Source organism: Neofelis nebulosa, chromosome 6 (genome assembly GCF_028018385.1).
Source record: "Neofelis nebulosa isolate mNeoNeb1 chromosome 6, mNeoNeb1.pri, whole genome shotgun sequence".
In the NCBI taxonomy this organism is placed as follows: Eukaryota; Metazoa; Chordata; class Mammalia; order Carnivora; family Felidae; genus Neofelis; species Neofelis nebulosa.
This window is the reverse complement of record NC_080787.1, coordinates 9928888-9942276: the sequence shown is the minus strand read 5'-3', so window position 1 is coordinate 9942276 and position 13389 is coordinate 9928888.

The following is a 13389-nucleotide window of genomic DNA, read 5'->3' as shown; positions in this document are numbered from 1 at the left end:
CCACATATTCAAGTCAGTAATGATTGCCAGACAGGTTTATGGCATGGAAATGCTTACAGACCATTCAGGGACCTTGATTGTAGAGTGATATGAAATATATTTGCAATATTTTCTCTCCGTTATTTTTATATGCTAGGCTTATAGACCTGTAAATAAAAGTGGCAGATTTCCCAAAAGAATTAAATTTCAGCTTATGAGTTTATTTTATGGAGCCTCTATTCTACCTGTGTAAGTTCTTCGAGTGGTTACACAGGCAAATATAAAGCAACATCCGATTCTGTTTTATTAGTGTGTTTTACAACAATTCTGCAGATACACAAGCTTCAGAGATCATAAACACCCAAGGTCTTGAAGACTTTACCTTCCTATAAAGTGCTTTTTGAAAAGTGGTACTGCCTTCCAACCTATAAATACATTGCTACCCTTGAGGGAGCAAAGATTTATCTCTTCTCAATTTACAAGTAAATCCATTGTTAACCCACCTCACCTCTTCACCAATAAAGGGCTGATTTATGATCAGCGGTCAATGAGTCCATCTGAAGTGGTTTTTACAAAGGCTAAGGGAAAAAAAAAGTATGAGAAAACCTAGTAAATTGTGCACCATTTAATGTAGATAAAATGAAGTGAGCTGTATTATACTGCGTAGCATTAATCCTGTAAGCACCTGACTGTTGTTTGTTCTATTTTCACGCTGGGAATAATGATGCCAGCCAGTCACCATTCCTCCAATGGAACATGGTTCATGGTGCTTGGGAACTGTGGGTCTGTCACAATTGTGTCTTAGATAATCCTGATGAATTCCTCTTTACAAAAAATTGTCACTTGCCTATTGTGTCTTGCGTTTCCTGCCAAATAATTTTGGCATCCATTTCATTGTTTACATGAATATATTATTCCACGATAAAGAGTAACCAAGAAAAAACCCCCAAACAGGCGCCTGGGTGGCTCAGTCGGTTGAGCATCCGACTCTTGGTTTCAGCACAGGTCATGGTCTCAAGGGTTCGTGAGTTCAAACCTTGCATTGGGCTCTGTGCTGATAGCTCAGAGCCTCCTTGGGATTCTCTCTCTCCCTCTCTCTCTGCCCCTCCCCACTTCCACTCTCTCTCTCTCTCCATCTCTCTCAAAATACATAAATAAACTTTAAAAAATAAAACCAAAACAAAGAGCACATTATATGTTTATAAATAAAAAATGTTAGAACGATAGATTGAAATAGGGATGGTTCTTACGGCTAACAGAAGAGCGTTTTTGAGAATAGAAAGAGTGGTATATGGAGTTAAGGGTTGCATCTCAAACACACCACAATTCTTTTTTAAAATGCACTTTCCCTGGGGTGTATAGCATGCTTGAGTTTTCTTAAAACATATCTTCTGGGGTGCAAACCTCCTAAGAGATCCTTCATTCTTCCTCTTTCTTAGAGGATGAGCAGCCAAACATCCACTAAGAGGATCTCTGTGTGACCTTATTACCTCATGGTCAATGGATCTCAAATTTGAGCCCCAGGATAGATCCCAGTGAGCACTACCTCTTTCCAGTGTCGTGGGGTTAAAACAAAACAAAACAAAACAAAACAAAACAAAAAACACTGAGGAATACTGCATGCTGAGTCCTCTTCTTGAAGGTTTGTAAATCACATGAACATTAAAGGGCTCTGGGGTGCCTGGGCGGTTCAATGGGTTAAGTGGCCACCTCTTGGTTTTGGCTCAGGTCATGATCTCACTGTTGGTGAGTCTGAATCCCACATCAGGCTCCATGCTGACAGTACAGAGCCTGCTTGGGATTCTATCTCTGTCTCTGTCTCTCTCTCTCTCACCCTTTCTCTCTGCCCCTCCCCTGCTTCTGCGCGCTCTCTCTCTCTCAAAATAAACAAATAAATAAACTTAGAAAAAAGCACTCATGCTTTGAGCATTCCTACTATAGGGAATCCCCACTGCATGGGGCAACCTTTCTCAAATATATCTCATCATCGATTTTTGTTGCTGTCAAGTTGAAATAAAATTCACTCACACACTGGTGATGTTAACCAAATCCCACTACTCTGGAAACGAGGAAACAGACCAGGAAAGGTAAATGATATGAACGTGACATCTCAGACTGTGTCACAGTCTACACTAGAGCTGGGAATGGTGGGCTACCAGTTAGGGGCAACTTGGGGGGTTTTGCTAAAGCTCTTGTGAAGGGGTTGAGCTGGGAATCATATAGGGAAACATACAGGGAAACAGAAGAACATGTCCGTTTTAAGAAACAGACTGCTGAGTATTTTAAGAAACAAATAATATATTTTTACTGTTAATGTTTTATTGTTGGGCATGTATCACCTCATTTACCTACCTCTATCAGACAAGAAAGTGTTATACTGTGAACTATCCAGAAACATGATCCTTCTTCTTTAAACTTGGAAAAATTAAGTTGTAGTTTCCTATATTAGTCGGCTCCAGCTGCCATGATGAAATACCACAGGCTGAGTGGCTTCAACAACAGACATTTATTTTCTCGAAGCTCCAGAGGCTGTAAGTTTAAGATCAAGGCACTGACAAGGTTGGTTTCTGATAAAACTTCTCTTCCTTCCTCGATTGTGGATGGCTGCCTGCCTGCTGGGACCTCACATGGCCTTTCCTCTGTGCTCTTCCTCTGCTTGAAAGGACCCCAGCCCCAGCCCTATTGAATTAGGATCTCATCCTTTTACATTTAATCCTAATGACCTCTTTAAAGATCTTCTCTCCAAATATAGTCAGCCTGGGGATTAAGTCCTCACCATGTGAATTTTGAGGGGACACAATCCAGACTAACACATTCTCGTCCATATTTTTAAATTGTCTGCTATCAGTGTTGTTTCAGAAAGCATTCCTATTTCATGCTTGTTCTCTCAGTTTGCCCCAGGTTAGCCTTTTCTTTCTGGTCCCTACACTTACCAACACATACCTTATAACTGAAAATCTCTAAAGTTTTGGGAATTGACCCAAGAACAGTCTTGCTTTCCATTACCTTCAACCTTCATAGCCTTATTTTCCAGCACACACTGATCTCTCCCCAGGCTCTCAGCTCCGGAGTCCTGCTTCAAGGCTGGGGCTGCTGTCCTTGGCATTTTTGGCAAGCCCCCTGTAGAGCCTGCCTAGGGTCTTGCTGCAATAATCAGGTCAACAGTTGTTTTCTGGAGTGGGCCCCTGGGCCACCTCCCACCTGGGTGATCAAATTTTTTGTTTGTACCAGCACGTTAGGAGTATCAATCTGTTCAGTCTTTCTTTAGAACAGTGTAATCTATTGCATCAAGGAAGAAATAAGCATAGTTGCATCGTGATCACTTCTAAGACTCTGCTAGTTCATCCAGGGCTCCATGCATGGTGTGAGTTCCAGGGAACATTGATTGTGCTTCCCATTCACTGTGGCCAAAGAAAGAAAATATGTGATAAACAGACCAACCAAGAAGTCAGTTGTATTTGATTACTTTCATAACAACCTTGACATTGCGCATCATGACTATGTAATTAAAGTAACTAACATCTCCATATTGTTTTCAGTTGTGCCTTTTTTATTGCTTCCTGGAACAATGTTGCAAAGCAAGAAGCAGAGGTAGGTAGTTCTATAACTTGGCTGGGATCACACAGCTATTAAGTGGTTGAACCAAAGGTAAACCTAATTGACTTCAGCTGAAATTCAATAATTAATGCATCCAACATTGACTGCATGCCAGACCTCGGTAGGATATGGTGAGCAAAGAGGCACCAATTCTGCCCTTGAGAAGAATCAGGTGATAGAGACACACAGACATTCATATGGCAATTAAAAACAGATTTTAAAATTGCAGCCCTGAGAAGTGATGCTTGGAGGGACAGACACTGTAATAATAACAAGTCATAAGAGGGGCTCCATCCCATGAAAGGGATTACAGATAGTAACATTCCATATGTTTCAAATAAGCCGGGCTATGTCCTATCTGGAAATGTCACTAGCCATTCAATCCCACTGTTTGTGGTGCCAAATAATCCATCAACCTAACTGATATACCAGGATCACCTTCCTTTTTGATTACCACAAGGTTAGATTAAGATAGATAGATATAGATAGATATAGATATAGATATAGATAGATAGATATAGATAAAGCTCGGTAATTTTTGCTATCAAACATCTATTTCAGACAGAGCTTAGAAAACAGATAACCGATATTCTACCCTGTCTCCCCTAGCCTCAGGTGGAAAGACAGGTACATTTGCATGTGACCAGTAGGGCTATCTACCAGGTTCTTATTGGCCACAGAAATCAGGAAAAGGCATAGAATTAAGGTTGCACAGAGGACCAAAGCAGTTAAGTAGGAGAAGAGCATTCATTCACTGAAGCGGGCGAGAATGGAGCATGAGGTTAGATAGGTAGATAGATGATAGATAGATGGATAGATAAGTGATGGATGAATAGATAGATAGATGATAGATGGAAAGATGATGGATGGATAGATAGGTAGATAGATGATAGAGAGATGATAGATAGATAGATAGATAGATAGATAGATAGATAGAAGATAGATGATGGATAGATAGATGATAGAGAGATAGAAAGATAGATGATAGATAGATAGATAGATAGATAGATAGATAATGATGGATAGATAGATGATAGATGGATAGATAGATGATGGATAGATAGATAGATAGATAGATAGATAATGGATAGATGATGGATGGATAGATAGATGATAGATGGATAGATAGATGATGGATGGATGGATAGATAGATGATAGATGGATAGATAGATGATGGAGGAATGGATAGATAGATGATAGATGGATAGATAGATAGATAGATGATTGATAGATAGATAGATAGATAGATAGAGAAGGTATCAATTTGAGGCAGAGAAGAGAGACAAAACAGGATACTACTATGAAGATTCTTGGAAATATTTTTTCCTCTATAGGAAATACCATTTCCAGGACAGTTAATCATAACATTCACCTAATTTCCAAAAACCTATTTATGTTTGAAGCATATTTTGATTTTTTATTAAGTAGTACCCCTTTGTCTCAATCTAAGAATCTAAGAAGTATTTTCTAAGTCCAGACAATGACCTTCAATAGTCAGATGTTGATGTCTGGTATTAACGTTACAGAATGTGTGTGTGAGTGTGCAGGCCATCAGCCTTAGACAGTGCAAGACACGACATAAACTTGGCCATAGTAACTCATTATCAAAAGCTAGATGTAGGAAAGCCTGGGTGGTTCATTCAGTTAGGCAGCCGACTCTTGGTTTCAGCTCATGATCTTGAGGTTTGTGAGTTCGAGCCCCGCATCAGGGTCTGGGCTCGCAGCTGGAGCCTGCTTTGGATCCTCTGTCTCCCTCTCTCTACCCCTCCCCCACATGCTTGTGCTCTCTCTCTCTCTCTCTCAAAAAGTAAATAAATGTTAAAAAAAATTAAAAAGCTAGATCTAAAGATTACACCCATCTTGAATATCTTTATATTCAATACACTTTAGGGAATAATATTCCTCAATTCATCATTCTAATATTGTACCACTTTTATTTCCTTTATAACTGTTTTCTTTTTTTTTTTTTTTTTTTTTTTAATTTTTTTTTTTCAACTTTTTTTATTTATTTTTGGGACAGAGAGAGACAGAGCATGAACGGGGGAGGGGCAGAGAGAGTAGGAGACACAGAATCGGAAACAGGCTCCAGGCTCCGAGCCATCAGCCCAGAGCCGGACGCGGGGCTCGAACTCACGGACCGCGAGATCGTGACCTGGCTGAAGTCGGACGCTTAACCGACTGCGCCACCCAGGCGCCCCATATAACTGTTTTCTTAAAATGTCAAGAGGTACCTCATTGGTATGTGGTTATAACGTTCGAAATTTAATATTTATTTATTGTCTCTACATCATTCACATTTATAGAAATATCAGTAATATCGGGGTTTTATCTTTTTAAGAAAAGTCTTAGTTTATTTGATTTTCTTGCAATTTACTCAGGGACATATCTACTATTTTCTTTCAGACACAGTTCTATGTTCAATAATTTTTTTATGATTGTTTGGTAGAAGAATCATCAGTATATTTCTTTATAATTACTTTATACTTAGTTCATAATTACTTTAAACTTACCTTTTGAAGCCTTCCAGTCAATGCAATATTCAATACTTAACTGTGTGCCATCTATTAATCTAGTAATGTAATTCAGCAACATGGTGACTTTTTCTCCCTTTTAAAGGAGATTTATTTTGTCTTGCCATAGAAGAAATCAGAAAGATTAAAAGCCCATGCATGCAAGCAAGTAGTTACCAGAAAAGCTTTTTATGATACATGATTGTAACATGCCAGAAGAAAATTGCATTGAAAATGATGTAGTCTAACTAATAAGAAATACATTTGAAATTGAAAATTAAATATACTTTTGCATATCCTGATATGCTACTTGAGTTGCCTCATTTGCATGCAAATAAGGGTTCAATAACTATTTTAATTGCTATATTCTCCCAAAAGCAAGGAGAGAAGATTCAAAATATATGTATTATTTTGTATGGGAAAGAATGTTAATATTCACCAAATAATTACCTAATTTACATAGTGATTAGACTCATCTGCAATAAAGTATTTTTATAAATATACAGAGGGAACATTAGACGTTGTGAAATTTGACAAGTGAAATCACAAGCAAATCTAATAAGGAAAATTATATGCAGGTGAAAGACTCCTAGTACATTATTTTTAATATAACTTTATTACTAATGTCAGAATAATAAGTCAAATCCTTAAGCATTTGGTGCATCATATTTGGTAGGTGAGAGGAGAAAAGCAAATATAATATAGTTAAAAAAATATTGAACATGATCAAACACATCTGAAAGAGAAGAATTCCTCAGGGAAGAATTTCCACCTACATAATTTCAAGTGAAGTAATCTATTTTCTAATTAGCAAGGAAAAAATCCCCTGTATATGACCTTGAATTCTAAAATATTAGCTCAGAGGGAATATTTACAATCCAAAGGCTCAGATGCATAATGAAAATACGGACATGACTTTTACTGTTGTTAAGGTTCTTTTTAAATCATTCTTAGGCATAATCAGCCTATGTTGACTGACATTTATAGTATGGAAATTGGCTAGAATACAAATGCAATGGCGTTTGAAATTAGAAAACATTACTGAGGAGACAGGTTAAATATTTGTGGCGTTCAAAGCCATTTTTCTTGGTAGAACATATACTCTTGCTCATTTTGATCAAGCTTATATTCTAAATGAGTTTTGCATATTGAAATTATTTTAGCTCTCCAATGTTACTTCCTTTGTCATTTTCTATGTCGCTGCTAGTCATTTCAGAGAAATGCATTTTTCAGCTCTCAACATTTTCAGTGTGATAAAGGAGGGAAAACTTTAGGATTTAAACGAGGCGAATTGGTCAGATTCGGAGATAGGTGCTAAGTGAACCACCAGCTGCTTGAATCAATGAGTGAACAAACTGACCCTCCTGATTGTAAACAGTCTATTCACTGATTTGTTTGTGGGCTTATAGCGATCTAGAAACGTTAATTACAAGGTGAAGAGCAAGGCCAGGCAGGGAATATCAAGAATGAGGAGACCTGATGAAAACTTCTAGTTCACAGCCTTTTTTCTCCACAATGTGGGACACGATAGAGATTTCTGGCTTCTGGGAGAATAGTGAGGTACTGTATACACAGAGTTGGAAACTAAAATTATAAGGGAGAGGATGCCACCAGAAAATGTATCTACATTCTGGAGTGAGCCAATGATGACTCCTTCATTCATTCATTATCTGATCCTAGAAAATTACCACTCAGAAGTTCAGGTTCATGTAAAATGAGAATGAAAATACTTTCAGGGTTATTGGGAAGATTCAATACGATTGTTAGCGTAAAGTCTGTAGATCATGGCCAGTTTAAATTTTTTTTAATGTTTATTTATTTTTGAGAGAGAGAGAGTGAGACAGAGTATGAGTGGGGGAGGGCCAGAGACAGGGAGACACAGAATCAGAAGCAGGTTCCAGGCTCTGAGCTGTCAGCACAGAGCCCGATGTGGGGCTCAAACTCACGGACCATGAGATCATGACCTGAGCTGAAGTCGGATGCCCAACTGACTGAGCCACCCAGGCGCCCTGATCATGGCCAGTTTAATAAGTAATGGCAAGTTATGTGTGTTATAGATGGTTCAGGAACATAGATTTCTGCAATATTTCCCTCTTAGGCAACTGACTCTCCTTATCCTTTGAGATACAAGATTCTGCATCTGTGATGGTTTCTTTAAAATTTTTTTAACGTTTATTTATTTTTGAGAGAGAGAGAGACAGAATGCGAGCGGGGGAGGGGCAGAGAGAGACAGAGACACAGAATTCGAAGCAGGCTCCAGGCTCTGAACTGTCAGCACAGAGCCCGACGTGGGGCCCGAACTCATGAACCCTGAGATCGTGACCTGAGCTGCAGTCGGGACGCTTAACCGACTGAGCCACCCAGCTGCCACATATGTGATGGTTTCTATGGTATGTTTAAGAGAGCTGACACTTAACATCCACAAGAGCATAGATCAATCATGTGTGCATTTTGAAATAGAAAACTAATGGGATCATGGGAAATAAAACTCTGTATGATTATAATTTATTGTACATGCTACAAAACGTATATTAATCTAAATGTTCATTCGTAGGTTGTCATTGTCCGTGAACTTGATACTCTTGGTATAAAGTTTTATTGTACCCGACACATAGTGGCAGGTGAAATTTATACACAATTCTACAAGGCTTTCGTAACCTTGATATCAAAACCAAAATAGTACATTGCAGGCCAAACAAAATATTGGCAAGATGAGGGGCACCTGGGTGGCGCAGTCGGTTAAGCGTCCGACTTCAGCCAGGTCACGATCTCGCGGTCCGTGAGTTCGAGCCCCGCGTCGGGCTCTGGGCCGATGGCTCGGAGCCTGGAGCCTGTTTCCGATTCTGTGTCTCCCTCTCTCTCTGCCCCTCCCCCGTTCATGCTCTGTCTCTCTCTGTCCCAAAAATAAATTAAAAATGTTGAAAAAAAAAATTAAAAACAAAACAAAACAAAATATTGGCAAGATGAAATCTAGCAACATATATATTGTGAGCAAGTTGAGTTTGTCCAAAGAATGCAAGGGGGTGGGTGAGGGAGCCTTAGAAAATCCATAAATCCTACTCTCAGTATTAAAAGATTAAAGGAGAAAACACGCAGATGCCTGAAAAGCATCTGATACTATTTCGCACTCATTTGCAATTCAAATTCTTTGCACACCAACATTAAAAGGGGATTTTCTTAACCGAATCACTGGTGTCTATATAAAAACCTCAGTAAAGAAGGAACCACTCCAAATAGAGTGTTAAGATAATTGTTTATTTTAGAAGACTACATTTTGAAAGGCCTGTTTATTCTTTATGTTGCGTGTGTCATGAAACCCGGAGCAAATGTCATAAATTGTGTGTGCTACGGAATCATAATCTCTGTCAAGGGGATGTTGCCTGACCCCTGTCTAACTTAATGAGATGAATTCAATTAAAGGAGAAGGAAGCTAATCTATCCCTGTGCTAGCAGTCAGTGTAAAAAACAAAAAGGACCGTTGTTTCATGCACTTATGTTGATGCCCGTGCTGCGATCTTGCACCTCAATTATTCCTGCTGTCAAGGTGGATGATATTGCTTTAGCCCTTGGTATTCCGAATGCAGCGGGAGAAGAGGCCGCACCAGCGTCACACGGGAGCTTATTAAATATTGAGACTCTCAAGCCGACTCCACCCTCGACCCTCTGAATCCGAGTCTGCATTTTAACAAGGTCCCAGGGCGTTTCTCCGCACGGCGTAAAGCAGGAGAAATGCCGTCTAGGCCCCCAATCGTCCCGAATTTGACTCTTGGCATAGACCATGTGATATTTGGCAGTTTTTGTTTGTTTTACCTGAAGGTGTGGGAATATGTCGGCATAACGGTAATATTGATAATAACGGATAACGATATTGAACTGGCCGCGGCCCTGTCCTAAGCAATTTCGGTGCATTTACTCCTTTTGTTTTCCCAACCTTCCCTGGGAGTTGCAGGACTCCAAGGTACAGAAGAGGAAACACACAGACTTCAGTTCCCTGCCCCAGATGAAAGCGGGTAAGACCAGGTCAGTTTGGGAGCCAGACTCCCTGTCTTGCCCTGTTAAACTCTCCCAGGCTATTTCTGATAAGAAACCGCTTTCACGAAGAATGCCAAAATGCTGGCCACGGCGCAGGATAGAGGTGAAAGGTCAGCGGAAACCATCATCCTATTCTATAACGCGAGGTCCACTGGAAAGACAGTGCAAGCCACAGGAGTCGTTGTAAATTTTCTGGTAGCCGAATCAGAAGAAGAAGTAAGGAACAGGTGGAGTTCATTTCAGTCATATATTTTATTTCACCTACCATGTAAAAACAAGAAACTTATCATTTTAACATAGTGAACAGTAACATTCATTTAAGGAATATTTTATCTGTTTTATACTTTGCCTTTGAAATTGGTGTATATGAATTTTATTTTATTTTAAGTTTGTTGATTTTGAGAGAGACAAAGAGAGAGAGAGAGAGAGAGAGAGAGAGAGGGGAGGGGCAGAGAGAGAATGAGAGGGAATCCCAAGCAGGCTCCATGCTGTCAGCGCAAAGTCTGACATGAGGCTCGAACTCATGAACCGTGAGATCATGACCTGAGCTGAAATCCAGAGTCAGTGGCTTAACCGACGTAGCCACACAGTGCCTGAAGTTGTATATTTTAAAGTGACAGCTTTAAAACATACATGTTACTCTGACCAGCCACAGCTCCAGTGCTCAGGGTCACCTGGGGCTAACGGCTACCATATTTGGCCCATCGGGCAGCTTGTTCTAAAGGCTCTGAGCACCTGAAATAAAAAAGCTTGCATGTTAATAAGGAACAGCAGATCAATAAGTATGTCTAATATCAGAGGAACTGTCTGTAACACACACCAGCACTCTCTTTCCTTCTGGGCTTTGTGCAAACTTATCATTCCTGCTTTTACTTTTAAAACAAATTGGGGTGAAGGGGCGCCTGGGTGGGTCAGTCAGTTAAGCGTCCGACTTCAACTCAGGTCATGATCTGAGTTCATGCCCTGCGTGGGGCTCTGTGCTGATGGCTCAGAGCCTGGAGCCTGCTTCAGATTCTGTGTCTCCTCCTTTCTGCCCCTCCCACGCTCATGCTCTCTCTCTGTCTCTCAATAATAAATACACGTTAAAAACAATTTAAAACAAATTTGGGTGAGGGGCACCTGGGTGGCTCAGCTGGTTGATCCAACTTTGGCTCAGGTCATGATCTGGCAGTTGGTGAGTTCGAGCCCTACATCGGGCCCTGTGCTGACAGCTCAGAGCCTGGAGCCTGCTTCAGATTCCGTGTCTCCCTCTCTCTCTGCCCCTCCCCTGCTTGCTCTCTGTCTCTCTGTCTCTCTCTCTTGAAAATAAATAAAGATTTAAAAAATTTTAATAATAAAATAAAATAAATTGGGACAAAATAACATGCTGTGTGATTCTGTGTTTTTAATGTGGAATTTATGACGAGCTTCATTCCATCACACATTATTTTAAGAAATGATCTTAACAATTGCCTAATAATCTTGTGTGATTGTCAACCATTTTTATTTTTTTAACTTTATTTACTTATTTATTGAGAAAGAAACAGCATGAGCAGGTGGGGGGCAGAGACAGGGAGAGACAGAATCCCAGGGAGGCTCCAAGCTCAGCACAGAGCCTGATGTCGGGCTTGATCTCAGGAAACCGTGAGATCATGACCTGAGGCAAAACCAAGCATGGGACGCTTAATGGTCGGAGCTACCCAGGCGGCCTGATTTTTGACCATTTTTAGAAGAAATGATCTGAGTTTTAGCATTTGGTTTATTTTTTTCTCGATATCAAAAATTACATGATGAAGTCCTGATACCCAAATCTTGGTACCCATGTCTGACTAAACACACACATTTGGAATGGCCTCCATAATATGACAGAATTGCTTTCCAGAAAGAGATTATTAATGGTACCCATCAAACGTGTCCTTTATCCCTCTAACACTACCAAACTTTAGAAAACATCTTTGCCACTTTAAGAGACGGTATATAGTTTTTAAATTAGTGGTTTTTTGTTACAGTTTAGGAAAGTGTGTGTGTGTGTGTGTGTGTGTGCACGCATGCACACGTACATGCACCTGTGTGTTTTACAGACTCTCTGCTTCTTATGCATTTCTTGTTTTTGACCTGGGACAAATTCTTTACATATCGAGGGAATTAACTATTTTTCGATCAAATATGTTGCATATATTTCCTAGCTTGAAGAAAGATATTGAGATGACCTTCGGTATTTACAGTTACACAGTTATAGCTACCAATATTTTCCATCGGTGTGCCCCTTCACTTTTATCTTTACACAGGATCCTTTCCTTCTCAAATTAAAGACGAATCTACATTCCCTTCCTACTGCTTCACGGTTTTTCCCCCATATTTAATGTCTCAACCCATATGGAATTTATTTTTTTTCCAAAGTATGTAAATGAAGTGTAACTTTAATTTTTAAAAAATTACCAGCTCTTTCCACCAAGTATCTTAATATTTGTTGATTGCAGAATTTTTAGGTGTGTGGAATTAGGTATCTCGTTCACCTAAAAAAAACAATTATTTTATTTTCTTAGAAAGTTTTGAGCTAGGTTTTGCATAAGACCAGCGTAAGTCTTTTCCTAAATCAGTCCCAAATGATGTGAGAAGTGTGACGTTTAGAATTAACACAGTATTTCCTGTGCGTGGTCAGTGACCCAACAAGTACAGCAGCAGGTGGGCAGGGAGGAAGCCCAGCGAAAGGTAAGTGCTGTGACAGTGTTTCCTTGTGCTGGAACATTTGTCTATGCTGGCCCAGTGCCTTTTTTTTTTTTAATTCCCTGGCATGTCTTTCTTCATCCACAGCCAGCCCTGGTAATAATCACCATGTTTGCCTGGGATGAAGAGCCACATCAGGGGTTGCCTGGGTGGCTCAGTGGATTGAGTGTCCCACTTGCGCTCAGGTCATGATTTCCAGGTTCATGAGTTCAAGCCCCGCGTCAGGCTCCGTGCTGACAGTCCAGAGCCTAGAGCCTACTTCGGATTCTGTATTTCCCTCTCTCACTGCCCTCCCCCACTTGTGCTCTCTCTCTCTCTCTCTCTCTCTCTCTCTCAAAAATAAATAAATATTATAATAAAGAACCACATTAGCTGTAAACATGCAAATAATATCTGCATAATCTTCAGGCTTGACCTAGAACCAGAATCACTTTCTGGTCCCTAAAGGGACCCAGATGCACTCACTCAGATCTCTTGATTTTCCCATGTCCCCCAAGCCACATGCTTCCCCTAACCTTTCTCTCATTCTCTTTCTCACTCTCACACACACACGCACACACACAC